Genomic DNA, 18,971 nt, shown 5'->3' on the forward strand with positions numbered 1-18,971 from the left:
AAACATTTCTTTCAATGTAAGTTGTGTAAGTTGCTTCGTTTCATGTGATAATACTTTCTCTTTAATTCTATTAAACAGACATAATTTCTTGTTTAGTTACAAAGTTCCGCTGTTCAAGTCCTCTAATTGCTGTGTCGACAATACCGACTAATTTGTCATTTGTCAATCGAAATTTTTTTGTTTTCAATAACCTCTCTGTCACTTTCTTCACTATCGGAAGCGGATTATAATGACGAGGAACTTGATTTAAATCATATCAAAGACGGAGTACATAGAGATGAAATACTACATTTAATAAGGAATTATAAGCCAAATAAAATAAAAACATCTGCCATTCCGGATTATGGGTGTCCGAATTAACGACTTTTGACTGTATATATATATATACATATTAATAGAATTAAGAACTGGCTAACGTGAATATTACATATAAAGGTTCTATATTTTTCATTGTAGAGGTAAAACTATTTGCTACAAAATTTAGTACGCTTTTCTTTTTCTTTTTATTGAAATCCTGTTGACAAATACATTATAAAACTATTCAAGCAAGAATTGTTCGTATTGGAAAGCAATCTGTTAAAAGGTATTGTAAAGCAAACGCTATGAGATGCGCACTTAAGAACGTAATAAAGAGTTTTGGAATATGTATTGTTGAAATGAAAGGTAAAAAGAAATCTGATAAGTATAATTAAAAGAATTATTCCCCCTACATTTTATAATAACTCAGTTACAAGTTTTAAATAATACTTTAAAAAAAAAAACTTATTTTATTCCCTTTCAGAAATGTTCAGAGAAAGTCAAGTTCTATTTAAAGTATTTCGCTAATTTCTAATAATTCTCTAATTTAAAATGAACCGAATAAAGAATTCATTATAAATTGACTTACATTTTTCGATTTAAAAGATGCTTCAGAAGCCAAAAAATCATGTCATATTTAAGAAAGTATTTTAGGAAGAAGCTTTATAAATAGAAAAGAAATAATGCATAATTTTAATATTAATAATACAATAAACTTTGATCTTAATTTTTGTACCTTAACCGAATAACCTTAATTTTTTTTCTAATGTAATTAACGAAAACTTGTGAAAATATTTCATTCAAATTAAACCATTCTGAGAAAATTGTCCTGTGAAAAGTATAGCATTTGATTCCGTTCAGAATGAAATGCTGTTTAAAAATATCTTGTTTTCATATACTTAGGACTCTGAAGTGTTGTAGAAAAAGAAAATATATACATTTATATGTATATTTACGACGTAATTACAAAATATTTACATCCGAATGCGTCAAATCCCATTGAACTCAATGGTAAATGACCCAATGTTTTGGTCACCACGTAGGGATCGCCGGTGCTTCAGAGCAGGGTACGGGAGAAACGTTTTTAGGGCTACTCCATCTTACTTCCTACCTCCATGCATGATGCAGCTACACCAAGATCAAGAGAGAAGAAACAGGAAAAAGAACAGACATTATATCATAAATGTATGCAAGAACCAGTGGTGTAAGTACAGCTTGTGGGCCCCTATGACAGAAATATATTTCTGGGCCACCACTTCCTATGATTTACAGAATTAGGGAAAAGAAAAGGTGACATCACTAATGATGATTTTAGTCAGGACTGGATTAATTATTAGCAATCTAAGTTTGGGTATTGAGTACTAAGGTGAAAGATCAAATGTTTACGAGGTTTTCCTTTCACCAGGGAATGTATCAGGGATGCATAAGTAAATCGTTAGAGAAAGGAATCATGCTATATAAAATACGGAATTCAAAGTTAAGATGCAAAATACATGAAGAGAGAAGGAACAGATTAAGAAATTTTATGCGAAATTTGCACTAGTCTTTTTTTTTTTATCGTAATTATTATTTACTATTTTTAAGAGATGACTACTTACGTTAAACTAGCAGACAGACAGCATAACAGGTAAACATACAGAATTTACACCATAATTTACTTAGCTCTCAAAATATGAATTGTTCAAAAATTTGGAAAAAATAAATATGAGCCTTTCTTTAACAAAAATGTACTGTCTAACCTTAAAACATATATTTACATCAGAAATTTCATAACTAAATTTGTAATTATTTGCTGAAGTTTTCCCCCTCCTTGTCCATCTAATTCTTCTAAGTACTTAATTTTCAGCTTTCAATAAACTCGTTTTTTCTGGCAATTAAGATAATAATGTGAGTGACTTAATAATAATGCAACTGATAAAATTGATGACAAAAAATACCATCAAAAATAATATATCTTGCTTATTAAAATCTGAATCTTGTTCAATCCCAGGTGAACGAACTGGCTGCATGGTTGATTTTCATGTTTTTCTTACGTGTAATTTGAATATCCACCAGTTTCCCTTAGAAAGTTGTTCATGAGTGCATCCCTTCCTTTTGACATGCAGCACTTGTATGCTCTGCCATATTCAAAGAATTCTAACCTTTCATACATTTCTTATTAAATTCACTTTACAAAGCACTAGCTTAGTAACCGATGGCTGAGTAGTTATTTGATTGGATTATTTGGGTTTACAAAGTCTATCTGCCTAAGGCAAGGAATACTTATGGTAGAATTTCTAAGGGCTCATATCCATGTTACGTAAAGAACATGCGTAAACTTCCAAGCAACCAGCCAATCCATTGGGAGTTGAAGGCTGAATAAGAAAAATTACTGAAAGTTGTAAACTACAGTCTAGGTTCAATTCCCAGAAATGGAAGGATTTGAATACTTTGATGCTTGTTCCTGTATGAAGCTAATTTTTCTAAAAAAATTTCAAGTATTTTTCTTGGGGAGTCGTGACTTAGAAAGCAGACTGAGTATTAATTTTCGAGTTTTGTTACAAGATTCAGAAAGGGGAAAAATTAATTTTAATTTGTTTACTACAGAAAAAACAGTGCTAAAAAAGGTTTCAACCGAATTATTTTCTCAAATGTTGACTTTAAACATATTGTTATGGATTTGGCATTTAAATAGTTAATGTTAGTAGAATTATAAATTAAATTGTTTTATTCCCTGTGCAATGCAGCACGTGATGAATATTATGAGAAAGCTAAGCCGGGGAAAAATTAAAAATACAAGAGCACGTTCATTTAACATTTAATAAATATATTTAACATTTAATATATATATTTAACATTTAATAAATATATATCTCTTTTTTTTTCATTTCGAGAAAATTTCAGAGAATTCTCATGTGCAATTGAAAATCTTATGAAAAGGAAGAAAACCTATCGATTCAGTTGTTGTTAGTTTGTTGTTTTAAGAGTTTGTTTAGAAAACTGCCCTTCTTGGCTGTAGCAAATTCGTGGATTAGCTTTCTCTAGCTGTTTTGAATTAAATTCTCTTGAACGTTTGAGTAGTTAAAAGATAACTACTGTGAGATATTGTAATACTGAACAAATATCTGAGGAAAATTAAGCATTTTTGTTGTGATAATAATAAATTTTGTCCATTTTTCATCAGACTTGTGCATTCAATTCATAACGAACCCGCATGCACGTAACAATATGCAGCCAGATACAAAATGTCTAAACTGTAGACAATTTTGTAGAAACAACTTTTGCTCACCCAATGACTGAAAGGATTGTTTTAAAAGCAAAAATGACATTTCATATGGTCTCCATCAAGTAAAATATCCAATTAATAAAATATTCATTTTAATTAATTAAATAAACAGTTCCATACCTTTTCTACAATATTCTTAAAATCAGAACACCCTTATGACATTCATGGAAGCACAGAGACTAAAGAATTCTTTGGGTCTGAGGGACACCCTTTACTTTTTTAAATAAACACACGTATGGTGTGGTGTATTTAATCATTGCAAAGCACACTAGGGCTCTCTGCCTAAAGGGAGGGATGCCTTCGTGGAGGACTTTCTAAGGAAAACTGGCTCGTATTCACGTTACACATGGGGTAAACACACGTATGAAATTAGTTATTTTCCAAGATCGGTACACTTCCCTAGGCAAGGATTCTGAGAAAAAACACATGCATGTTTTTCTCGGAATTCCAGTTAAACAGACAAAAATGCTTTTTCCCTATTCATAACGGGCTCTTCATCAAATGTTATATTATACTTAGTTGGTCTACCGCATTTAAAACTGAACTCCAATTACTTCCATTTTCAAACCTTCTGTTACATGCATGTATTTAGATGTCCTATTCTTTCAGTTCAAAATACAATAGCCTTTTATGTTCCCATCTCCTGAAATGCATTTAAACTTCAAAGAACACCCATTGCTCATCAGCCTGGTATGAGGAAAATTCCTATATCAAATTATATGCAAATTTCTATAGAAAATGCAAAATTTTCAAGAGGTACAAATGTAGAAATTTTTTACAATTTGACATTAAATACAACTGTAGTTATGATAAGAACTTTCAACATATCATGCATCATATTTCAAATTTGTGTTAAATATATATTATCATTATAAAAACATGGTGTATTATGTTTATCATTTCATAGCCAACAGCATAAAAAGTGCATGGACATACAGATTTGAATTTTCTTGTTAAATATGCAGTTTTTCTCAATATACTTCAGTAAAATGTTACTATGCATGAAAGCTTTTTCTTACAAAGAAATTAAACAAAATGGAAGATTCAAAAATAGTTAAGCTACCTTATTTTGACGCAACATGAAATTCTTACAATATATGCAGAAGTTCTCAAGCAGTCTCAAGCATGTGTGATCATAGAATAACAGACACTGGCTGTACATGTTACCACTAATTTATAAATACAGCAAATGCAATGCTAAATGATATCACCTACCAATAAGGGTACAAGTTACCACTAATTTATAAATACAGCAAACATAATGCTAAATGATATCAGCTACCAATAAGGGTACAAGATAATGTTGAATTTTTGAAAAAAAAAAAAAAAAAAGGAATAAAAGTGGAAAATTAAAAAATTTTTTCTTATTTCTAATTTTATATTTATAAACCCTGCACTTCCAATTTAACTGAACTGGACAACACACTAGTTGAGCGAAATTTTTTTTTTTTTTTTTTTTTTTTTTTTTGGTAGATCAAATACAGGTACTATGACGACTACCTAGATATCTTGCCAAAACTGGTGACCCTTGTAGATTATACAGGTTAACCCTAACATAGGTTATAGGGGGCGATAAAATAAAGAGTATTACCCTGCACTTGCTATTACCACACCAAAAACAGAAAACGCCTTTCAATGCTATTTTAAAAGCTATTTCCCACCATTAACTTCAACGTTTTCTTTGAACAAGTTATCAAGTTAATTTCAATTTTTTAAATTCCTATTTAGTATATAGTTCATATATATATAATTTATTTATATGTATGTATATATATATATTCAGGATTTTTTGTTTTTAAATTTTTGTTCCTTTATAATTAGGGATTTTATTTTTAAAAGAATTTATAAACATAAACCAAAAAACGCCAATGAAGATTTTTATCAGCAAATGTTGCCAAGGTAGTTATCATAGTACGTAAGTACCCAAATGCACAACAGGTCACTGGAAATGGTATTTGGAAATTAAACAAAACTGTAAGTAAAGCATACCCTATTATCAGTTATCATTTTTCATATGTTATCTGGCTTGCTCCATTTTTCATTATAAGTTTACTGTTGAACAAATGCATATTTCGTATCCTGACTCATCCACAGTTAATTTCTCTCAAAACTGCACAGTTGGTTTCATTTATGGATATTCTCGCAATAGCTACAATTACTGCTAGATCAGCTCCTTAGCTTCAGTTCATATAACTGAAATGTAAAGTATTGTGGTAAAAGGTATCCTTTTCTGATTTGTTTTGTTATTTACAATGAGACAGTAAAATGAGAATTTTGCTGTGGAAGAATTAAGACAAACTGTTCTGCAAATTCTAAAGAAATTGGCACTAAGATTGGAAAATTATCAATATTTTCCAATATTATTAATACTATTCTTAATATTGGTAATAGCAGTAGTAAATGAACATTTTTTAAACTATTGTAAAAAGATCTTATATTTTATTAAAATAGAAACAAATTTATAAAATGTAAATAATGACTAAGATATCTATATTTAAAGATTTATTTAATCACTAGAGACCAAGTGGATAAGCAAAAAGGACACTAATAGTTTGACCTCCAGCTCAAATCCAATAATAAAGATGTGCTAAACAGACTCCTTCATACTTTTTATAGCTGTAATGTGAATATGAGCCAATTTTCCTTAGAAGGTCTTTTATAAAAGCTCACTTTTGGTTTAGTTGTGCTACAGGTGAGACATATTGCTTTTACAACCGAAATAATTACTAATTATTTAAGATGATTTAGTTTTTATGAGAGGTAGAAAAATCATTCTCTCATATTTTATATAAATTTCAGCTTATTACTTAATGTTTAATTGATGTACCAAAAAATACATCGTAACAATCGGCTACAAATTAGAGGACTCTGAGGCAAATAAATTTAAAAGTTTTCTGTATGTTATTTCCAGTGATATTAATACCACAAGAAACAAGAAGGATAATAACAGACTTAAAATCTGTTAACAATACTTGTAGCTGCACTCTTAAAATGGTGGTTAATCTGTGTCCAAATCCTATGAAAATGCTAGCTGGATGAGTTTTAAATCTTTTTCTTATACAGTAAAATATGTTTAATGCGAGGTTAACACGAAATAATGCGACGGTCCCAATAAACTACTATATATTTTCATGCATTTTTTTTAACACGAAAAGATTTCCCTTCTGGCAATAAACAAAATATGGAAAACACCAGCCGTGCATGCGAGATTTAAGATAGGTGTGAAATGAAAGGTGGTTTCATATGTTTCGTAGAAAGAAGACTAAGTTGGCTTTGAAATCCCTTGGAACAGCATGCGACACAAGCCAATTTTGTTTATATAAGCTACTTCCACCCTCCACTCCTACAAACGCTGCACAAAAACATATCTCTCATCAGTTGGCTTTGGAATTCAATGATGAGTACATCGCGGTGTGTTACCTTTGTTTATTAAATATCTTGTTCATCACACTTAACCATAAAATTCAATAGCAATATCACAAAACAATTTTAAAATGAGCATATCCTTTAGGATTTCCGAAACAGTCTTGCGCGTTGGAGATAAAAATGTTTTTTTTTCTCCCGTACAGTGTTGCCATTCCTCACTTTGAAATTTTTGAGTTTGTTAATCAAAAATCCTTTAATGTCTGACAAAATATGAAATAGATAATAAAACAAATTCCAAATTAGGGCTTCCAGATGCCCATATTTACGTTATTCAAAATTTGATGGCTCTAGGTACTGTTGTTTTATCACAATCCGAGAAACATACATATATTTATGCAGATTCTTTATCATTTAATTTCTTTAACTATAATACAGGTGGCAACACTTTGAAAAGTGGTAATGGTGGCAACACTTTGAAAAGTGAATCAACGCAAAATGCCAAAACGAAATTAATAGCCCTTCTGGGCTAACACCCTTTGGGCTAATAAATCAGGCTCTCAATAAATTCATCAATAAAAACTAAATAATTTTTTTTTCATAGTGAAAATAAAATTAGTAATAAATGTTTTAATGATACCAACAAAATACAAATATGAAAAATTAAACGAGACATCTTTCAAGTTCTATTTTCTAAATGATGAAAAATATTGCTGAAACATTTAAATGATACAAATGCTTCAAAAATTTCAGTAGAAATACATAGTTACCATGGACAATAAAGCAGTTACAAATTTTTATTTTAGAATGCTAATGCACGAATATAGTTTACTTCAATCAAATCAGAATTCAGAAGCAGTGTTGAGATTACTTAAGAATTGCCAGTTTCTGTTACGGATAGTGAAAAAAGCTTCAACAAGCTAAAAATACAAAAGGAAAAATATAAAATTTCACATCTCAAGAAAAACTAAAATATGGCCAGTCTTTCTTTAGAACATGAACTAAGCAATCTAGTCAGTTTTGAAAAAAATTTATTGAAAATTTTATTTTGTTAAAAGTGAAAAATTATAAAAAAGTGCTTGAACATTAATGCAATACTCTTAATATTAAATGCACTGATATTTATACTGCTTCAATGTTATTTGCTATTTACCAAAAAAATACTTTAACATTTTTTGTTTAAAACTTATAAATCGTTACTTGCATATTTTCTAAATGCATAAAGCTACAATTAAAAATACTATCAGAGTTAGGATATTGTGGTTTTGGTTTGGTTTATTCGATTATGGCAAAGGATTCAAGGGCTATCTGCCTTAAAGAATGCCTTCATGGAGAACTTTACAAGGAAAACTGGCTCATATACATGTTACACATGAGAAAAACCACGAAAACGCCCATGCAGCCAACGTGTTCGCGGGATTCAAACTTTGGACTGAAGCACCAGTGTTTAACGACTTTACTGCTTGGCTGTTGGTGGCCCTGTTGGGGTATTATAATTTTAAATAGTTACCTTACATTAGAGATGCACTACCTGCGGCCCGCCGAGACATTTTCAAACTTTTGTTGCGATTTGACATATCCATTATCTCTAGGAGGGGTTGCGAGCAAAAAACATTTCACCACTCCCCTCTTCATTACTCCTACTCTGTCCCCTCGAAGTGAGATTTGGCACCGAGCCAAGTTCCCGATGTCAACCAAAGCACATGTCCGCTGCCTTAACACGAAAATTGCTCCTAGCCTGTAGGACCGAGAAAAATCTGTGATATGATGTAGGATGAGTGTGTTTGCACTCATGCACTAGTAAAGTGGAAGAGAAAAATATTTCCTCGGATCCGAAGCGATGCATTCATTTGCTTGGCGTTGTTGCACTGGTGGGTTTGTGACTATACATAGTTTTATCACGGGTATGTTTATTTTTCTTTTCGAGACCATGAAGAAGTTTCATATTTTGATTATTTCACTTTTTTGTTTAAATATTATATTGAAAGTAGAACAAACATAGAATTTTTACAATTTTTGTTCTACGTAGTTTTCATAGTTGCAATGATGAATGGATTCAAAACGAAAAAAACAGATGATAGCAGGAAATTTTCAGAGGCCTGGACTTCAAAATAACTTTTTTATGGAGCAAAATAATAGAATTACATGCTTGATATGTAATTCATGCTTGACAACCTATGACACTCAAAAATCAGGAGATTTTTCACAATGTTAAAAAGACTTTGAGGAAAATATAGTTTTTAATAATAAATTAACTTTAAATAGTAACTAATTCTTAAATGCAAGCAACAGAAAAATACCTTACACATAAAAAACATTTTTATTACTTGCATCGTTTAAGAAAACAAAAAAAACACTTTAATCAGTTTTCGTACAAATGTTATAAACAGTGGCAGATTTTGCTTTCTTTAAGAAAGAAACTTCATAATTTGTTCATAGCAATTGCCATGTAGGCCTGCTTTTCCTAATAAAAGTTTTTCTAATGTGTCATCACATTAGAAATCACATGAACATCACATGTGTCATCACATTTCTAATGTGTCATCATATTAGATCTAAATTTAGTCCTCGGTTTCGCAACACTGAAAATCCTCTCACACTCTGCATTACTATGGGGGAACTGTCAAGATGGCCAACATAATTCTAGACAGTTCACTATATTTTAAAATTCCATCAGCATCTTTCAGTTTTCCAATTAAACTCCACTAGGTGTCATTACTAGTTGATTTTATTACTTCATCCAAGTTTTCTAATTGTAAACTGCTGTTATACAGCTGTTGGAACTGTTTCAATTTTTCCTTCCTTTTAGAACTCCTTTCAAGATAATAATAAATATCAACAATGTGTTCATCCACATTTATTGGTAAAGAAGTTGCCCCTCTTTCAGCTGTGGCATAGTGGCATGTTGTGCTCCAGTAAAAAGGCAGAGAACAGACATTCTGCATTAATAACTTTTTGGTCCTTTGTTTCCGAAGAAAAATTTAATTTTTCATTTTTTTCAAAACAACTCCTGTTGTCCTTGTGTTTTTGTGTACGCACATGTTTGAGAACATCCGCCCTTCCACCATGCGAAATCGAAAAATCGCAATGACAGGCGGTACACATCGCATTATGGAATGAAAGTCAACTGTGTATGATTTTTGAAACGTAAACGAGTATTTCACCTTTCTCGCAGACATATGGTGGTTAGAGTAGGGAGAAGGGTACCCCTTGTAATTATCGCGAAGTTGTTTCGTTTATCCCCAAGTGGTGGTTTATTTATGGTAGCCTGAGTAGTTGAATGTTATGAAAATCATATTATGAAGTAATCGGTTGCATGTTTGCGGTGAATTTGTAAGGGCTTGTCGTGTGCATTGGTTAGGAAGTACATTCCTTGTTTTCTGGTTTAGACGGTAAAATGGCTGAATGTGACAAGATTAATTTGAAATTACCGCACGATTTGGAAAGAAAGGGGGAAAAGAGGATTATTTGACTGGTGTATAAATGAAAGTTTACTTAGTCGGCATTATAAAGTGTCCTGTTTATAGGAAGGTAATACATATGGTTGAACATCAGAACGGCACTACGGAGGATATTTTCGACTCTCATTTTGCGAATTTATGTGGCAATGCCAGTATACAGTATTCTAGTTCAGATAATTTTAGGAAGTTTTTGAATGCTGTTAAGGAATTTTGGGCTGATCTTTGGAATATGGTAACTGGTAGTTCAGCGACATTTTGGAGGCGATAAAGGTTACTACCTAGGACTTTGGTAATAATGTGAGAAGTACTCAGTTCCGATTACGCATTATTTTGTGTGAGGGAAATGAGTTCTTTAATTGGAAAAAGGGGGGAATTTGGAAAACTGTACTACTATATTATTTTGTATTAAGCTTCATTGTGTGTTGTGTGAAATAGTGGAAGTGTGCGTGCCACGTAATGAAGATTCTGAAGATTAGGTAAGTTAGTATTTTTAATCATTTGAGGATATTATTTTTATGCATTGTTCTAAATGTAAGGAGTAAATAAATTAATATATTATTGGAAAATTGTTATTAGCAATGATTTAGTTTAAAGTAATTAGGATTGCAATCTAATTTTTATTAATTTAATGTATGTGCTTATTTATATTTTAAGTAGTGTTTTTTAATTTAATTATATTTTAATTTAATGATCGTGATTTTGTGAGTTATATGTTTGTAGTATTTTGGAATACGTTTGAGTAGAATACGTTGAGTATTTTCATGCATTTTCGTGAAATTTTTCTAATTTATGAGAAAAAAGCAGTGTACATGGATATAGTGAAGAGTGTGCGCAATGCCATTTTTGTGCAATTCTGGGATGTTTTTTTAAGTAAAAATAAGTCGACGTGTACATGGTTAGTGATATTTTAATTAAATGATAGTTATTTTGTGAATTTTATGTTTGTAGGAATTTGGTATACGTTTCAGTTGAAGTAAACGTGCATGGAAGTAATTTAAATATTTGACACTAAGTATTTGTAACCATTTGTAATGTTTGCGATATGAATTCGTTGGTGACGTTTATAATATAATAGATAATTTAGAGGTAAAAGTTTTTGGATATTTTATTTATTTAATACGTGGAAATGTTCATCTTTGGAAAGGGTATATACTTTTTGCGATCAGGTAATTTCATATATGTTCTTTTTACCGGCTTTAAAGATTCACAAAATTTTCATGCATTTTCGTGAAATTTTTCTAATTTATGAGAAAAACGTAGTGTACATGGATATAGTGAAGAGTGTGCACGATGCCATTTTTGTGCAATTCTGGGATATTTTTTTAAGTAAAAATAAGTCGACGTGTACATGGTTTAGTGATATTTTAATTAAATGATAGTTATTTTGTGAATTTTATGTTTGTAGGAATTTGGTATACTTTTCAATTGAAGTAAACATGTATGGAAGTAATTTAAATATTTGACACTAAGTATTTGTAACCATTTTTAATGTTTGCGGTATGAATTCGTTGGTGACGTTTATAATATAATAGATAATTTAGAGGTAAAAGTTTTTGGATATTTTATTTATTTTATACGTGGAAATGTTCATCCTTGGAAAGGGTATATACTTTTTCACGATCAGGTAATTTCATATATGTGCTTTTTACCAAGTTTAAAGATTCACAGAATTTTTTTGCATTTTCGTGCAAATTTTTGTAAATTTATGAGAAAATAGCAGTGTAGATGGATAAAGTTAAAAGTGTGTGCAATGCCATTTTTGTGCAATTCTGGAATGTTCTTTTAAGTAAAAATAAGTCGACGTGTAAATGGTTTATGTGTATGTGCTATTCTGAAAAACGCGCAAGGAGTTTACGATTGTGCCCTTTTTCCCAATTTTGCAGTTAATATTTGTCATGATTAAGCAGTTTTGTTACATAAAATTTCTAGCGTAAGTGTAATTCGGCTAGTAGATTGTTGGAAAAAGTGTTCAGTAAATAAAAAGAAAAGAAACATGTCTTTACTTCGTGAAGACAAAATGGCGGCGAAAAAAAAAATAGAGGGTTGCTGTAGCAGAGTTGGTCGCCAAATTTTCGCCAAAAAACCGCCAAGTTACCATAATCCAAAGATCAACCGAATTTTGTTTGACTGAATACGTGTTAATTCGTAAATAAGGTAAATGGATATTTCCTTTGTGTAATGCAAAGATGAAATTCCTTTTTTATGTTATTTCATTCTTTGATTTAAAATGTAGCTTATTGAGATTATACATTTTTTGTTGGCTGCTTCTTTGACTTTTTAAGTGTATATAGTTAGATGTGTACATGGACAAAGTCAAAGGGAGTGTGCAATGCCCGGTTTGTGCAATTCTCTGGTGTTTTTTAAGTGAAAATATATCAATGTGTACGTGGATACAGAGTTTGTGCAATTCTCTGTCTTGTTATTTTGGCTACAAGTCAAAGAATTGCACAAAGTAGGTAATTGCAGCTACACAAAGACAAAATAACAAGACAAAGAATTGCACAATCTCGGTATCCATGTGCCGCCAAAAATCGCCAAGGGGTATCTGTAAATATACTTTTACCCAACCATCAGTAGTGATACTAACTATCACTACTGATGGAGTCGCAGCTATGACTGGCATTCAGAATGGCATGGTAAGTCTACTGAGAAAACATTTGGATGAGAGAGGAAAAAATTTACTTGGGTATCATTGTATCACACACTAAGAACAGCTATGAGCGAAAGAACTATGATTTAACCGCCTAATGAAAGTAGTGAGCAATACAATCAATTTTATTCACTCACATGGTTTAAACCACAGGCAATTTAAGGAAATCCTAGAACACACAGATGCACCACATAGTACGATGGTCGAGACGTGAAGAGGCTTTGAAAAGGTTTGCTAATTTGATAGATAAAATAATACCGTTCCTTGAAGAAAATAGCAAGCAAACTAAGATGTTAAAGGAACCATCTTTGAAGCGTGACTTAGCATATTTAGCTGATGTGACAGTCCATCTGAATGACCTAGACAACAATTCATCATCACATTTTTCCAAGCTGAACTGGGTGTTTTAGCCCCTGTAGCATATGCAAGGAAAAAGGAAAACCCAATCCCTCTTTGCTTACATATATAATGGTCTTCAAATCAATTTCAATTTCATATGGTACATGTCTAGGCTAATCTTTGGAATATGGTAACAGGTAGTTTGGCGACATTTTTTAAGGCGATAAAGGTTACTAGCTAGGACTTTAGCAGTGTACATGGATAAAGTCAAGAGTGTGCACAATGCCATTTCTGTGCAATTCTGGGATGTTTTTTTAAGTGAAAATAGGTCGACGTGTACATGGATACCACGTATGTGCAATTCTTAAAAACGCGGCAAGCAGTTTGTGATTTTGCACTTTCTCCCAATTTCGCATCTAATCTTCGTCATGATTAAGCACTTTTGTTCCATAAAAGTTTTAGCATAAGCGTAATTCGGCTAGTAGATTGTTGGAAAAAAGTGTTAAATTAAAAAAAAAAAAAAAAACATGTTTTTACTTTGTGAAAACAAAATGGCATCCAAACAAAAACTAGCAGGATGCTGTAGCAGGGTTGGTCGCCAAATTTTCACCAAAAAATCGCCAAGTTACCATAATCCAAAGATTAACCCATGTCTGAATTGCAAATTAAGGCATTGAATCCTCCCACTCAAATTTTTTTCATACTCTATTGGCCCTCGGCAACAAAATAGTTTCTTTTAGTGACCCTTCTGCTAAAAAAGTTGTGCATCCCTACCTTAGATTAACATAAAGAAAATAGATATAGTTAATTGTTTACAGGGGTACACATTTATCCCTTTAAAAAAATATTCAGAAAATACAGCTCCGTCTCTAACCAACAGTAAATAAATTCTGTGCTCTTGCAAATGATATACCAGAATCACTGAACCAATTGTCTGAACATGTGCTTTTCTTTGCTTGCAACTTTCTGCAATGCACCACCAAATGTTTTTGTAAATACAGCCATTTCATGGCCCTTTCCACATTTTTAAACCTAAGGTTAAATTTCTGTTTCTCGAGAGAAAAGCATCTTTCTCACTCCTTAATACAAAAAACTGTTATAATTTTTTGGGGGGATAGACTGAAAATACGATAAAATATAAACGACTGCTTAATCAGAATTATTTTTCATGACATGTGAACTCTAAATGACTATGATTAGGATGATTTCAGCTTTTCAGTTATTAGTTACTGCTGGTCAGTCTCATAAAAGTCTTGAAGCAAATAACACCCTCTCCAAAATTACCATCTGCATCGTCATTAATATCAGAGAAAATGCAGATGTGGTCACCAGTCAAAACAGCCAGTACAAATAATGGGAGTGTGCAGACCAATACAACAGGAACGTCTTCTCCCCCTCCCAAACAGTTACGGTCAGTTTCTTCATCACATCCCAGTTCTAGGTAGATTATGAAGAACTAAAGTTTATATATATTAAAAATATCTATCTTTCATGGAAAAATTAAGACTGTGTACATTCCAAAACTATTTATCAACAAGCCTATTAGGACATATAATAGTAAAAAAAAAAAAAAAAAAAAAACTGATCAGCCTAAAGAGATATTACTTAATAAGAAATTCTGTAATATTTTTCTCTTAACAGATCTGAGGAAGTCAAAAGTGACACATATAGTGATCTTGAACAGTTTGACTGTAATACTATGCATTGTGAGTACTTTGGGCTGCAAACAAAGGTTCAGGACAGCGATGTTTATTTCTCGGTTTTAGAACAAATATTAAACTTTCACATACATATAAAGAGAAAACATATTTAGATTTAAGTTGTAAAAAATTTCTAATACAAATTTGTTAGAAAAAGATATTATTATAACTATATTATAAATTTTTCAACAGGAGTTAATTTTCTAGACTAGAGGCAATTATTTTATTAATTACATTTATGTTGGAAAAATCAGTATCATTCATTTTTAGTACTATATGCTGACCTCCTAAAAAATATGAAGAACTCGTGTATCGTGTTGGTTTTAATTGCAAATACCTTAACAAGAGAAAACAAACTGAGAGCTTTTATTCTATGTAGCAACATAATCAATTTTCATTCATTGCTATGCCAAGTTTGCATCTACATTAAAACAAATGAATTAAGCCTTTAAATTTTAATAAATTTCAATCACTGAAAGAAAGTTAGAGATTCAAAAGCCATAAGTACTAAAACTCATTTTGGAAACTGTAAATCTATGAATAAATAGTATCTTAATAAATAGTATTAGGTATACCAATAAAAGTATAGCTAATTCACAACACATAAAAAATTACTGATTAACTCTTAGTGATGCATTTTTCAAACGTGCTAACAGCTCTGTAAGCAAAAACTGACACAGTTCAGCTAAAGAAAAACAAGATAACGTACTGCAATAATGGGAAATTATGAAAATTAAACGTCTGCCTGTATACTTTTCTTGCATTTGTTTATATTCAAATTTATTTTAGACATACCATACAATTACTGTTTCTGTTTGAAACATAAGTACTACTACATGTAACAACTTAGAAAATGCATAGCAATAGCTGAATTGCTTTAGGAAGATAAGTAATTTATTATGGTGAAATGTTCAAAAGGCTAGAAAGGAAGCACCCTGAATGAAGAAGGCTGAAGAGGTTCAACACAAATTATACTTACTCAACAATATTTAGGACATTGTTACACATGAATACAAAAAATGATTATACACATGCACAAAATTTCTATACATGAGCAGTTTAAAATTAGGAGGGGGTTATGGGAAGAGAATATCCCCTTTATGTATAGCAAAATATTCTTAAGTTGTCATTTTATGATTATGTGGTAGAAACTAGAACAAAATATTATGCAAATTTAGCTCATTTCCTATACTTCACTATACATAATAGAGTAAGATTAAATATTGCCGAATGGAAAACTAAAGCTTAACTCTGCATTCGTGATTTCTTTTATTTAAAAATATTTCTTAGTAATAAGTAGAAAAGAAATATGTTTTCGTAGCAAAAGAGCACATTCTAGATTTACTGTTAAAGCTTTCTTACTGGGAATAATAAATGAAAACCCGCACTTGGCTACCAATCGCTATGGAAAAAAAAAAAAATCTGAATATCTCACTTTTTCTTTTTTCGTTGTTCTTTAACATAAAGAGAATAAAAGTTTCAGCTTAAATACTGTATTTATAATATACATATGACGAAATAATAATACCTTCTTAAAATATGACATTTAATGAAACTGTGTATCAAAAAACGATCCGATTTACCACGACAGTGTCAAGGGTACCCATCTTAAATCTTATTTTACGATAACATGACAGTTGATTTTTAACTATACTCAACTATATAACTAAACATTTCGATGTCAGAAAACAAAATTAAGTCTTCTGCGCAACAAAAATTCACTAATATGAAGCAGACTAACTTTCTTGAGAAAGATCTGCATTACAGCTGTTTCAAATATATATTGATTGCTTGAAAAAAGAATGTATATAAGCAAATTTTGATAAGACAAAAACAAACCTTATTAAAACATCAAGAGGCAATTTTTTATATCGCTATATAGTAGAAGAGCATACTCTGCACATCATCGACTAGTGGATAGCGTACATTTAAAAACTACTTGAGAATCAAAATTAGGCAGTAGACAACTCGAAAAGTCAGGCAAGGTTTCTTTCAGATACTCGACATGACTTGGTGTAACTATTAAAACACATGTGCGGAAATTTTTTTATATTAGTTAATCAAGAGCGAGCAGCCACACAACTCAAATTATTTCTTAACTATTCAATCTGAACACTCCGTAATCCACCATTTTGAGTACTCTCCTGTACACCTACACATTCCGACAAGTGCGCTCACTGGTGAATCAAACCAACGTACTGGGACAATATTTTCTGAGTTAGCAATGAGGTACTTTAGAAAAGAAAAGAACAGCAGGAAAAATCACGTTATCTTAGGTATACAAAATTTATTCTAGATTACTTATTATATTTGATGATGCATTTTTATCTAGTTTCCGGCAATAATTACTGTTACTCACCATTATTTCCAATGCACATAAGATTTAAAGCAAAAGCTTTGTGATTGTCTAGCCCATTAAAAATATTTCGAAATTAAAATTATGCTATGGATTTCAATATATTTTTCGATCTCTCTATATTTTGAGTTAGACTCTAAAAAGCTTTTGACAGAAAATAAAATTTTATGAGCATGTTATTCTCAAATCTTCTACATCAAATATCTGCATGTTATTGTCAAAACATTTAATACTAGCAAGTACTCAAAACTTCATTTCCTAGAAACGTCACACGCAATATTTCATTTATAACGAAGTGTTTTCAATTTTACCCCGTGAGCCCTATTTATCATTATTAGAAGCTCATTCCCTCTTTCTTTTATCACTCGAAAAATAACATGTATCTTTTATTTACATTTAGATCATTTTTAATGTGTTTTGTAAATTAAACAACAAAATGTACAGAAAATGCTAATAAATACCAAAATTTGAATAGTTTTTTACAGTCATAAGCTAAAGCTAAATTGTTAACACTTTATACGGCTGAACTCATTCCCCCTTTCAGTGGCGGTTAGGGCCGGCGGGCAACCGGGCAGATGCTCGGTAGGCTGGTGCGATTTCGGGCTGATCAAGAAACTCGAACAATCGAATCGATACAGATGACTCGGCAAGACACCCCTGTGAGTGAGGGTACGTGCGAGAATTAATACTTTCACTCAAAAGTATATCTTCCAATGGTATACAACAGGGATGTCAAACTCATAGGTACACTTGGGCCAAACAAACAAGGTTTAACTTTAGGCGGGCCGCAAAAAAAAAAAAAAAAAAAAATCAATATTCATAGAAACGTAGATTTATTTCGAATAATACAATAATAAACGTATATATATAGCATTTATATAGAAAAGAACAGGAAAAATTTAATGTTTACGTCCTGATACTTGACATCTCTTCTCTGCTATTATCTTTCCTATTTCGGGAGAAATTTTGTTTGCAGTGATAACTTTCAACGCTGACCCAAGGTGAGCATCATTAATACGGTTTCTAATAGGAGACTTATAACCTTTCATGACTGAAAATAACTGCTCGCACCGAAAAGTGCTACCAAACATGGAAATAATTTCATATGCGAATTTTCGAGTATTTTCAAACCTGGCTAGTAAATATTTGTAAAATTCAGGCACGCCCACTTCAATGAATTTTGCTTTCAAATTTGAGTTGCATTGAATCTCGATCACCTCCATTTGCATATGGCTGGGTACTGAGTCAATACTTATTGAGAAAAATCGAAGGAAACAAAAAAAAAAAAAAAAAAATTTGTCTTCGAGGGAACTAAAATCATTAAACCTCGTTTCAAATTCAGTTGTTAAATTTGCAATTTTTTCTGCGTATTTTTTATACGAAAAAGTATCATCTAAACTTGATTTGTTCATGCTGCACGTCGGGAAGTGCGTCAAATCTTCATTTTTAAGTTGTTTTTCCCAAAGAACTAGTTGACATTTGAATGCTTTAATTATGTCAAACATGTTCGATCTTTTCCTTGTAACGATAAATTTAAATC

General features: G+C 31.3%; 1 protein-coding gene across 14 annotated transcripts in view; it reads right to left on the reverse strand.

Moving 5' to 3' along the window:
* RhoGAPp190 (Rho GTPase-activating protein 190) overlaps nucleotides 1–17,242 on the reverse strand; it is a 209,204-nt gene extending 191,962 nt beyond the window's left edge. For 8 of the 14 annotated variants that reach the window (XM_085809046.1, XM_085809044.1, XM_085809048.1 and 5 more), the window contains exon 1: nucleotides 16,915–17,242. The gene's annotated coding sequence lies outside the window, so the exon portion shown is untranslated. The remainder of the gene's footprint in view (nucleotides 1–16,914) is intronic. The other 6 variants (XM_085809055.1, XM_085809054.1, XM_085809053.1 and 3 more) reach the window with 2 other exon arrangements.
* Nucleotides 17,243–18,971: the final 1,729 nt, after the last annotated feature.

This window comes from Stegodyphus dumicola, chromosome X2, assembly GCF_044657685.1.
Source record: "Stegodyphus dumicola isolate Sdum_Otavi_A_Nest chromosome X2, ASM4465768v1".
Taxonomy (NCBI): domain Eukaryota; kingdom Metazoa; phylum Arthropoda; class Arachnida; order Araneae; family Eresidae; genus Stegodyphus; species Stegodyphus dumicola.